The sequence below is a fragment of the Oryctolagus cuniculus genome, chromosome 5 (genome assembly GCF_051225735.1).
Source record: "Oryctolagus cuniculus isolate XC-2025 breed Fujian yellow rabbit chromosome 5, ASM5122573v1, whole genome shotgun sequence".
Classification (NCBI taxonomy): Eukaryota; Metazoa; Chordata; class Mammalia; order Lagomorpha; family Leporidae; genus Oryctolagus; species Oryctolagus cuniculus.
Genome location: NC_142871.1, coordinates 143,944,302 through 143,956,453, shown reverse-complemented (window position 1 = coordinate 143,956,453; position 12,152 = coordinate 143,944,302). Strand labels below are relative to the sequence as shown.

The 12,152-nt window shown below is 46.6% G+C and overlaps 1 protein-coding gene across 28 annotated transcripts in view; it reads left to right on the top strand.

Moving 5' to 3' along the window:
- Positions 1-12,152, top strand: part of ATXN1 (ataxin 1) — a 451,593-nt gene that overhangs the window by 238,942 nt on the left and 200,499 nt on the right. The window lies entirely within an intron of this gene.

The window sequence follows — 12,152 nt, the reverse complement described above, 5'->3', positions numbered from 1 at the left end:
TGGTGTCTCCCTCCTGCTCTGTGCACGCATCTGCCCTCACAGCTCAGGCAGGAAGACCGTTCCAGCCCTGTCTGGTCACCTGACCCATCGTGTTTCTGCATAGTTCTTGGGCTTGTGTATTGGTTCACTAGTATAAGGATGGTCTCTTTTATTAGAACGTTAGCTCAGTGAAGGCAGGAACCTGTTTCACTTGCTGCTGTATCCCTGTCTCTAACGCTGGGCCAGGCACAGAGGAGACACTTGATACATACTTGTTAAATGAGTAAACGAAGAAAAGCGCTTGATGCCTCTGCTCACACTCCTTGATTGCCTGGGCATCCCTGGGCCCTGACTTGCCTGGCAAGCACCTATTTAGGTTCCAAGGCCTGAGTTCAGCCTTCAAGGTTGCCCTGGAGCCGTTCCTGGTGTCCCTTCCTCCAAGTACAAGAAGCACAAACACATTCATGCTCTGTCACTCACCAGTAGTGAGAAGTTGTATGTGTGCATGTGTGTACCCTCTTGTGTGTATTTAGGGGGATGCTTTGGAAAATCCGTGGAATTGGAGTGAAAAGGTAAGTTTATTTTGATGTTAAAAATCTTGATAGTCCAGGACAAGTGTTGTGGCACAGTGCATTAAGTCACAGCTTGGGCCCTTTGCATCACATGTTAGCGTTCTAATTCAAGTCCCTGTTCTTTCCTTTTCCTTTTTTTTTTTTGAAAGATTTATTTATTGGAGAAGCAGAGTTACAGAGAGAAAGAGAGAGCATGAGCTCTTCCATCCTCTAGTTCACTCCCCAAATGGCTGCAACAACCAGGGCTGGACCAGGCCAAAGCCAAGAGCTTCTTCTGTGTTTCCCATGTAGGTAAAGGGGCCCAAAGACTTGGACCATCTTCTACTGCTTTCCCAGGCACATTAGCAGGGAGCTGGATTGGAAGTAGAGCAGCTGGAATTTGAACCAATGCCCTTATGGGATGCCAGTGCTGCAAGCCATGGCTTTAACCTCCTGAGCCACAACACTGGTCCCTCTGCTCCTTCTCTGATTCAGCTTCCTGTTAATGCATCCTGGTATGCGACAGATGATGGCTCAAGTGCTTGGGCCCCTAACATCCACATGGGAGACCCAAATGGAGTTCCTGGCTCCTGACTTCAGCCTGGCCCATTCCTAGCTGTTGTGGGTATTTGAGAATTTGAGAGTGAGCCGGCAGATGGAAGATTCTCTCTCTCTCTCTCTCTCTCTCACTCTCTCTCTCACTCTCTCTCTTTCACTTTCTATTTCTCAAGTAGATGAAAACAATGTTAAAAAATACATATACTAAGCATTACTATTAAAAAGATTTTGATGTTCATGAATGCTTTTGAATAATATGCATTTCCATGAACCAATTTATTTTTTATTTGAAAGAGAGCATAAGTGAGCTGCACTCATAAGAGACTCAATCTGAGTCTCCCACGTGGGTGGCAGCGACCCAGTTATTGCTGCCTCCCAGGATGCACAGTAGCAGGAAGCCAGAATCAGAAAAAGAGTTGGGATTCAAAACCAGGCACTTGATATGGGATGTGGGTGTCCCATAGGGCATTATTACCCCTGCACCAAACACCTGCCTTTTCCCATGGCCATTTTGAAGATCCTTCATGTGCATGGATTTGAAAAGTTTCTGCACCAAAATCAAGTTATTCTTTAATTCCATTTTCCTTGGACTTTTTGAAGTACCCTTGTATGCATGTGTGCATCAGTGTGTGCGTGTACAGGTGTGCATGTGTGTATGTATGCAGCAAGGCATTCTCTCTCTCTGGCTCTGTAACACTTCATTTATTCACCTTTGTTAAATCATAAGCTCCCTTGAAACAGAGTGCCCTGCTAATGAAAGCATTTGGGGAGAGAACCAGTAAATGGAAGATCTCCGAGTTTCTCTGTCTCTCACTGCCTACCTTTCAAATAAAGAAAAAGAAATGTTTCTTAGAATTTTTCATGGAAAATGGATATTATGAAAAAAAAAAAAACAACTTCAAAGCAGTTTTTAACAATGAATTCATCCATCATATTGTAGGTACCCAGTGGCTAATGGTAGCATTTTAAACACTTTTACAGCATCCAAGGTATTGCTGATTGGTAGTACTTAAACTTTCTAAATATCATGTATACATTAACTTGCATGAATCTCATAACAGCTTACAAGATGTGTTTTGACCCTCCTTTGTTTAGGTAAGAAAACAAAGGGGACATAAAGAGGTTGAGCAGCTGACCCATGGGCTCATATATTAAGCCTTTATTTTCTGCTGCCTCTCAGACACTAGTTCTGTGAATGAATGAGAATCCTAGAAGCCCAGAGCTAGGTCTTTAAATAGCTCCAAAGATGTTGGGATCAACACAAGTGAGTAAGAAACGATCCCCACTGCAGCCTGTGATTAGCTGCGGTTGACACAGAATCCTGAGGCCATGGTGGAAGTGAACTCAGAGGTTAGTCTCTAAGGCCTTGGTGTGGCCATTGCACTTCCTCCCGATGACCCTGCCTGCAGCAGGGTGGCGGTGTTGGTTCATGGAAATAAGCCATTGTTGTTATATTGTTGGGAGTTATTAACTAGTGGGAAAATTCCAAATCATCAATTAGGACTTAAACAGCTGCCATGCGCAAGGCTTGCTTCTAAATTTGGGGGAATGTGGGGGTGTGGAGGTGAATCAGAGATGGAGCAGCAGGGCCAAGGTCCCTGCCTCCCCGGAAGAGGCCTTAAAGTATGATTGAGGGTATTAAAAGGAGTAAAGGCAGGAACTATGTGAGCCTTCAGGAGATGGTTAGTACCCAAGTTCCACTGCCAAAGAGAACGTGAACGCTGTGGCCTTGGGATAGGGTGAGTGCTTGTGGCAGAGATGACCAACCCTAAACTCTCAGTGGCTTAGCAGAGTCAAAGTTTGTTCTCACTCCTGACCTTGGCCGTGAGGGTGTGTCTCTCCAGGATAGCGCCCTCTGTGCGTGTCTCCACGAAGCAGGCTGTTTGGACCTTTTTCATCCTGATCGCCAGAGCCACCTCCATGATCGCAGGGGAAGAGAGAAAACCTATGCAATTGTGTCAGCAGTTAAATGCTTCAAAGCTGTGGCCCGGAAGGGATCTTTGTCACTTGCTGTGTTCTGAGCGTGACATTCAGCCTTTTCTATAGCTTGATCATCCTGAGCCTCTCACTCAACACACAGTAGGTGCTTCATGCATGTGTGTTGGAGGAAAGAATGTGTGAACGTAGAAGAATTGTCACTCACTCCGGATGGCATAACATCAGTGATACATGCAACAGCCCCAAAGCCCAGACATGGAGAAATCCGGTCTGACTCAAAGATATCTATTGAAATAAAAAGACCATTGATAAAAAATAACAGCGTGGCTACCATTAATTAGCCATGGTGAATGGCAAATCAGAAAAACATGAGCTAATTGAATATGCTTTGCTTGGTGGCTGAGTTTGTGCTAAAGCCTGGCCTTCTAGACCTCAACACTGTCTTAGCCATGCCCCGTCTTATCCATGGCTTGACCTCACTGTTCAGGTGTTACCTGGTGTCCGTAGCAGCCTGCCTTCTAGTTGTGTGCCTCCTGGATGAGGTAGAGCTCATTATCTTCATGTAGAAATTAAGACAATTAAGGTGAGGTTAACCTGTCCAGGATGCTCCCATGATTGCATCCCAGGTGTACAGGACCTCACTGCACTATCTCCCCTCCTGCACCAACCTCTGTCACACTTGCACCTGCTGCCTCACCTCCTGGGATCTTGGCAGAGAGGCAGCACGGAGCTCCACATCCCAGGAGAGGGTGTTCCATTTGGAGCCACACAGATGCTGAGCAAGGCACAGCAACTGAATATGTCAGAGGAGTTGGGACCTCTGTGTGCAAGTCACCGGGGAGAGCAGAGTTCATTGAAAGAAAGAAGGGGACTGCATTGGCCACGGAGGTGGGTGTCCTACCACATGTGTCAGACAAAAGGAGAACGCTCCGCCACATCTTGCTACATGTTCCATTTGATCAAGAGAAGCCTGTGCAAGGTGGGCCTGTGCTGGACATGACAGTGTAAACTATGGAATTGTCTGCATTTTTCCCCCCTAAAAAGAATACAACTTCTAAAATCTTCACGATCTTCCAAGTGCTGTCTATCTCTTGAATGCCAATGATTGACTGGGGGTTGGAGGCCCCTAAGTAGCTACAGGGTGGGAGCTAATTGCTAGGAAATAAGAGCAAAATTGAAGGTTGGGACTTTGAACCCCCCACCCCACCTTTGGGGACTAGGAGAGGGACTGAAGGTTGGGTTGACCACCTATGTCATTGATGTCATCAGTCATGCCTATGTTATGAATTCTCCATCGGAATGCCAAGGGCCAGGCAGCTTCTGGAGAGCTGAACACGTGGAGGCTCCTGGGTGACACCCCCAGAGCGTGCATGGAAGCTCCCAGCTCTTCAAGTGCCTTCCGTGTATGCCTCTGCGTTGGTGTCCTTTGCAGCATCCTTTATGGTAAACTAGGGAACACGTGTTTGGCTGAGTCCTGTGAGCAGCTTGAGCAAATTCACAAAACCGGAGGAGGGGGTGTGGGAACCCCTGTTTTCAGCTGGTTGGTCCACAGCTCAGGGAAGGCCACCTGGCACCTTGACTGGTGTCTGCAGGGGGGACAGTCTTGGGGACTGAGCCCCCTGCCTGCAGGACCTGAAGCTAACTCCAGGTGGATTGGCTCCAGTGAGGATTGAATTGGATGATGGATACCCTGTGGGTGTTGGTTGTGAATTGCTTGCCTGCTGGGGTGGGGTGGGGGGATGAGCTCTTTGTTCACTGCTTCCTGGGTCTTTAAGGAAGAAATGGTGCTTGCCATGTGCTTCTGGGCTGGGGGTTGTGGTGGAGGGGCCGTGCCTTGCCTGTCACTGTTGCTGTGTGTACAGGTGGGACTCTGGAGGTTTTGCAGCAAGCGGTGATGTGGCCAGTTGTGTTGGTGAGATTAGCTTTACAGCCGTGGTCCTGGCCATGGGCAGGGAGTGAGACCAGAGATCAGCCCAGTGGGGAGGTTGTCGGGGACAAGAGATAAGACTTTGAAAACCGGGGTGTGTGGGGCGGGTAGTGAGAGTATGAAGGGGCAGATGTAGGAGATGCTGCACTCCCTCCCCAAGGTTTCAGTTCAGATCTTAAGTCGACAGCAAAGCTGTCGGGCTGACATCTCATCTGCATCCAGGCCCTCTAGTGGAGATGAAACGGTTTGAATGTGGGTGAGATAAAGTACACTACAGCCTGCAACGGGGGATTGCTGATGTAGCCACTGAACTGAGGGCTCCTGGGCACCTCAGGGCCACCGTCCTATCCATCGCCACCTCCTCGTGGCTCCTCTGGGAAAGACGCAGCGATGTCTCACTGCTTGCTACACTTCCTACAAGCCAGCAGGGCTTCCTTTGAGCTGCACGAGCCCACTGCACACCGTCTTCGCCGTCTTTGCTCCGACAAGAGGGAGCCAGTTTTGATTTGAGAGAGAGAGAGAGAAGTATGTCGCATTTCCATTGTACCTTCTGAGCTTGGCTAGTGGTATCACTTTGCCTAGACGCCTGTCTCTTGTGGCAGGAGATAATCTAGTGAGAGAAGCTACGGTGTGAACAGCTCACACAAAGCAAATGGGCCTCAGGGAATTGGAGGCGGGGGCTGATGCGTCCTCCCCAAATCTCTGCTCTGTACCCAGAGCAGAGCTGGAGAGAGGCCACAGGGAGTGGATTCCTGATGTCCTGCCTTTCTTGTTGGTATTCTGTGTAAGGCAAGTCTCGCTGGGTACAGGTGTGGGACGGACAGCAGAGTCTCAGGCTTTGGAAGTCATTGTCTCTCTCCCTCCAGTGCCATTGGCTGCCTTGGTTGGTTAGAGCTGCGTGCTCGTCCCCCTAGGAATTGACATCTGAGCTGCTGCCCTCTGTGAAGGTTTTACTCCTTCTTCCAACCCACCAAGACATGCACGCTATGCTACTTGGCATAGAAGATATGTGTGTGTTAGTCACCCCAGTCCCTCTTATACATGCATAAAAGCACCACGGTCTGTGGGACTGACTGGCAGGGAAGATTCCTTTGCACTAGCAAGATGTTCGGAGAGCCTGTCTTTGCTGTGGAGGTGTGTGTTTAAACAGATGGGGGCTGAACTATTTGTAGATGGTTGCGGATGGTGCTGCAGGGCAAAGGTGGAAGGCAGTGAGCATGTTGTGTTCCTCTTCGCTAGTGTCTGCAGCTTCTCTATGATACTAGAGTCTGACTTTCAACATGTTGAATCCCCAGTGAAATCTGCCTCCTTTTGATGCCTTTTACATAGAAACTAAAGCAGGAGCCAGCAGCAGAGTAAACTAACTAAAGAATCTCGCGGCTTTTGATCACTTTCCATTAGCATGAACAGTCATCTCTGGCTGTTGGATTGTGTTTGGGGGGACATGCACTGTGTCCTGAAGATAAACACGTTGTTGGCCATTTCTGTGTCTTTTCAGCTCAGGAGCGGAGCAATTCGTACGGGGGATGCATTCTGTTGGCATGGAGGGCATTCGGCATCCCCCAAACATTCCCCCAGCCACAGGCTGGGCTTGTGCTCTGGGGACAGATACGCACCTGATCCTTGCCTTACAAAGCCTTAGATGTCAGTGAGGAGTCCCAGGGGCCTCTCCGCTGCATCCTGCTATGGAATATTTGGTCAAAAGAAACCTGAGTGAGTGAAGATCATGTGATCACAGCTGCTCATGAATTCCTAGAAAGTGCCTCTTTGCTCATTTCCGTTTCTGGCCAGGCAGGGAGGGTGACTGAGCAAGGGTCCAGAGCCACACTCCTTGTCTCTCTTTGAACATGTACTTGGCTGTTACCACTGCTGCTGGCTTAGGCGGTTGCCCTAACTTGCTGGAGAGAGAAAATGACTTGGTAGCGGTTGGACCTGGAAGTCTTTAGGCAGAAATCTCCAAGAGAGCAGATCCCAGGGCCAGCTCTGGACCTTGTTCAGCCCACCCTATTATTATTATTATTATTTTTTGACATCTCAGGAGGGGGCAAAAAAGAAAGCTTGTGTCTGAAGTTGTCCATATCTTGAAAAGAATATCACTGAAACCTTGAGCACTTGCAAAGGCTGTTTTGCCTTTTCCATTTTAGTATTATCAAAAACTGCTACACTGGCATTGTCCTGGCAGGACAGGTGCCTCCATGAGAGAGCAGCAAACAAAGCAGTGGCTTTGCCTTGCATTGCAAATGCATCGCTCTCCTTAGCGTCCAGGGGTGATCTGAGGTGTTCCTGTTTGCACAGTTAGCTATTTCCAGCTTCTGTGATCCTAATAAATTCCATAGCTCCAAAACATTAGAGCAAACTGTCTCTGGCAGGAGCTATTTAAAGGGAGCTGCAAACAAACGGTGCTCTCTGAGGAAGGAGAACGGTGTGAAAACTGTGCGGGGAAACCTCCCCTAGCAGCTGTGGTGGCAGAACTTCTGAAGAGCTGGCTTCCAGGGTAACAAGAGCCTCATCTCAGGGAGCCTGGGCTGAGGGGAGGCCCCTGTGTGTTCTACTGCCAGCCAGCACCTGGCTGCTTCAGGGCGTGCTGCCCGGTAATTAGACCCTTGAATCTGTCTGAAGATGAGGGGGCCTGGGCGAGGAGAGAGAAGTATGGGTAGGATAGGGTCACAGCCTCACCGTGATAGGCTCAGGTGCAAAAGGGGACGCCACGCTACCTGGAAAGTCACCTGGTTGCTAAGGCAGTCACCCAGGTATGGCACTGGGCAGCACTCATTTCCCACTGATTCTCCCCAGAACTGAATGCTGTTGCTTCAGTTTTCCCCCAAGTGCCTGCTTCCTGCTTTCTGAAGGACATAGCCCTCTATAGCGGATATCCAAGGATACTGCAAAAGATTCATGGAAAACGGAATTAAAAGAGGTTTATTTTGGTGCAAAAAAAAATTTGAAATCTGTGCATACCAGAGGTCTTCAAAAAACTTCATGAAAATGCATGCAGTAAAAAACTGTGCAAGGATTTTTAAAATTTTTTGTGCTCAAATAAACTTACATTGTAATTCTATCTTCCCATGAACTTTTTTGATGAACCTGCCTATTACCAACTTGAGTTTCTGAACACTTTTGTCAGCCATCTGGAGAAGAAGGTTCTGGAAGTTTCAGTCTTTGTTTGTTGCCCGTCTGGTTCTGAGGGAAAAGAGGCAGTAGAAGGCTGTAGATGTCTGAATAATGGAAGTCGAGTTCCTTGAAGGAAATAAGTGTGGCAGCCCCAAGTCTTGCTTGTGTAGTGTTAGCATGTGTGCCCTGGCTCAAGTCGAGTCCATGGAATGGCTGTGGTGGTAGGACAAAGAGGACTTTGGCTGTAATTCCACATCTTTGAAGCTGCTACTCTCTGCTCCTTTGAGGGAGTCATAGTGGAGTAGTTGCCCTGTTCATTCACAGGCTTGGTATAGATGTATGAAAGTCAAGTTCCTCCTGTGTGAAGGCCCTCTAGTGGCCAGCGTGCTGCCTGCCTACCCCTCACTGCTAAGCACCTACTTTCATTGGTTGATAGGTGTCTTATCAAGTGTGTATTTTCTTTCTAAGGTTTGTCTACCACGTGGGGAAAAAAATCAAAAGCTTTGCTGTGATACAAAGAAAATAGTGCTGTGGCTACATCCAGTGAGGCAAAATCTTTACCTGTATCATAAGTCCTCTGGGTGTGATAGAAAACTAAAATGAAGTCATAAATATTTTCACAGCTTTCCAGTTCATCAGATTAGGAGAACTGGACTTTAGATGATAGCAGGCAGGTGTTCCTTTGACTTCTCACCCTTAAAGAGACCAGCTTTATAAAAAGACACAATTTTCCCAGATATTTGGTTGGCTAAGGTAGCATGTGTTTTTCTCATGCAGATTAAAGTCTGTTGTTGGTATTACTTTGCTGTAGTTTTATATTCACCCAGCAGGATCTTTTGAACGAATCATGCATATTGTGTTTTTGTTTTTTCTATTTGAGAAGCAGAGAGAGACAGAGATGGACAGACACACAAATAAACATGTTGCATCCACTTTTTTTACTCCTCAAATGCCTGCAACAGCCAAGGACTATGTCAGGCCAAAACCATGGGCTGAAAACTCAATCCAGGTTTCCCATGTAAGTGGCAGGGACCCAAGAACCTGAGCCATTACCTGCTGCCTCTTAGGGCACACATTTGCAGGAAGCTGAAATGGGAGCATAGTCAGGATCTGAACCCAGGTCCCCCAGTGGGGCGTTACAGGTGTCCTGATCATGTATTATGCCAAATGCTTGCTCCTATGTTTTATTTTTGTTTTCCTAGTTAGTACCACTACTCAAGTATTAAGTGAGCAGCTACCATGAGCTCAATTGTGTTCTTAGGAATCAGCTGGGGATCTTGTTCATGTGCAGATTTTGATCCTGTAGGCCACACACAGTCTGAGGTGCTGTTGGTCTGAGGACTGCACTTGGTGTAATGAGGTGTTAGGTGATTCAGAGACAGAATGGATTGTATGATCTGAAAAGAGACTAGAAAAAGTATGCGCATCATAATGACAGAAAACAGAAGGGGTAAGAAGCATAGTGAAAAATAAAACCATGCGTTAGCCGTGATCTCTGCTTACTGGGAAGGTCAGGCAAATTTCTACAGGGAAAGCAAGTTTGGAATTGAATTTTGCAACAGTGGGACATTCAGGCATAGTAAAGGCCTCACTGAGACAAAAGGCATGGGTTCTAGAAACCAGAGAGAAGATGCAAGAAGCAAGTTGAGTCCTGTTTGCCTGTGATGCAGAAACATGGGAGAAGATATGTGGAAGCCAATGTGGACTGTCAGACAGTCTGGGATGGAATCTCTGCACTGAATCCAGGAAGCAAAGAGGCACCAGCCAGCAGGGATTTTGGAACAAGAAAGTGGATTGCTTGAAGCTGCAATTGAGGAAGATGAATCTGGCGTGTGTGCGAAGGATCGACAGAGTGGGAATGACATCACGTTCCAAGAGAAGTAACAGACAGGACAGATGCATGATTAATATTAGCACTAGGGGGAATGGAGCATCCAAGGGGTCTTCAAAAAGTGTCTGGAAAACACCCGTAATGAAAAACAACTATGCACGAGTTTCAAGTTCTTTTTGCATCAAAACAAATTTGTCTTTTAATTCCATTTCCCATGAATGATTTGAAGCACCCTTGTAGATAGGTCACGGTGAGAGAAGGCTCAGGAGGCATCCAGGGGGACTTCAGGGATTAAGTTCTGGATGGTGAGAAGCATGATTGACTGCACAACAGGGAAGTCGGAACAAGCTAAGGGACAGGAAAATAACCTGGATGAAATACACAGATGTCATTTCCAAGAGGATTTCTTTGCTCGGGCTTCTTGCCTTGCTTCACTCTTGTCTTAAACCTTTCTGCTGTCTGAGTTGATTATTTTTTTTAAACTTTTTTGTGCCAAGCATTGTAGACCTTGTGCTTGCAGAGCTTACAGGAATCTAGTGGAAGACAGACCACAGACATGTAAACAGATCAGTGTAATGAGGACGGAAGGGAAAATAATACGAGAAAGAATAACAGGGTGAGAGGCGTGGATCTAGCTGAGACTGGGGGTAGGGAAAGCCTCTCACAGGAGATGGCATTGCGTGGAGTACGAGAAAGGACACTGGGTGGAGGATCAGATGGAGAAAAGAACACAGACAGAGAGAACAGCATAAGCAGAGTCTTGAGGTGAGAGGTGCCTGGGCCGGTCAGAGAACTTGGCTTAGTGAGCTGGAGGCCAGGGTGAGTTAGGAAAGAGCACAGATGTTGAAGTCCAAGTTGGCAAGCTGCTGGGAGTGAAGAGCCCTGGACTTCCCAAAGATTAGATTTTATTTTGAGTGCCTGGAAAACCATGGAAGTGTCTAAACTTACAGAGAAGGAGATGGGTTCAAGGTACAATGTGTTCTCAATGTCAGCTCTGCGAAACTTAGGGATTTTTGATGTGAATGATACAGCGGTTAGGATAATTTCCAGGTTTCTAGCTTTAGCAGCTGAGTATATGAATACACTATACACGAGATGAGGAAGACAGAAGCACAACAGAGATTTAGAAATGTTAGGTTTTAGGTGTGCATAAGACATCTTCTTGAAAATAACAGTAAAATACTAATACAAAATTTACCATCTTAACCATTTCTAGGTGTATAGTTCAGCAGCGTTAAGTACATTCATTATGCATCCAGTCTCAACTGTTTCCATCTTGCAGAATTTAAACTCTATTCATTACACAATAACTCATCATTTCCCCTCCCTTAGCCCCTGGCAACCACCATTTTACTTCCTGTTGTAGGAAATACCCTCACCTGTCCACTCCAGAGATGGACTTAGACTCAGGAAGTGCAATGAAAGCAAGACTATTATCGGTCTTGCAAGATTGGGTGTCTGAGCAGGCACACCCAGAGCAGTTACAGCAAGCAATTTATGTACTATCATGCAGGTCCCTCCCTGGTTCCTCATTGGCTGAGTACTGTGGGATGGACAATCTTCCCAGATGTCACCCAAGTTACAAAGTTATCTTGCTCCTTCCTTGTCTGTACTTTAATTTCCTCTTGTGAAGTTGACTGCTCCCTAATATTGTCTTTGCCTGGTGAGCTTTGCTACATCTGCAGATCAGCCAACCCTAACTCTCTGCTCTGTTGAAAATGGACCACCAGACATGTTCCTATACTATCTCTGTATGCCTCAGGTGAGTGGGATCATGCAATATTTGTTTTGGTGGGACTTCTCACTTAGCATAACATCTTCAGAGTTCATCCACCTTGTGGCATGTGTCAGAATTCCCTTCTTTTAAAAGGCTAATTAATGGACACATGAATCTCATTTCATTGTCCAGCCCTCTGTCTGTAGGCTCTTTTCCTTTTGGCTCTTAGGAATAATGCTGCTGTGAATATGGGTGTGCAAATCTGTCTTTTGAGATCCTGCTTTCAGTTCTTTGGGGCACGCACTCATCAGTGGAGTTGCTGAATCATATGGTAATTCTATTTGAGGAACTGCCATATTGTTTTCTACAATGGCTGTACCATTTTACATTCCCACTTTACAGCATGCAAAAGTTCCAACTTCTCCACATCCTTGCCAACATTTTTTGTTTGTGTATTTGTGTGTGTGTGTGTTTTATAGTATCCATCTTAATGGATGTGAAGTGGATGAGCTGTTCTTTTTAGTGGATACCTCAAATTAG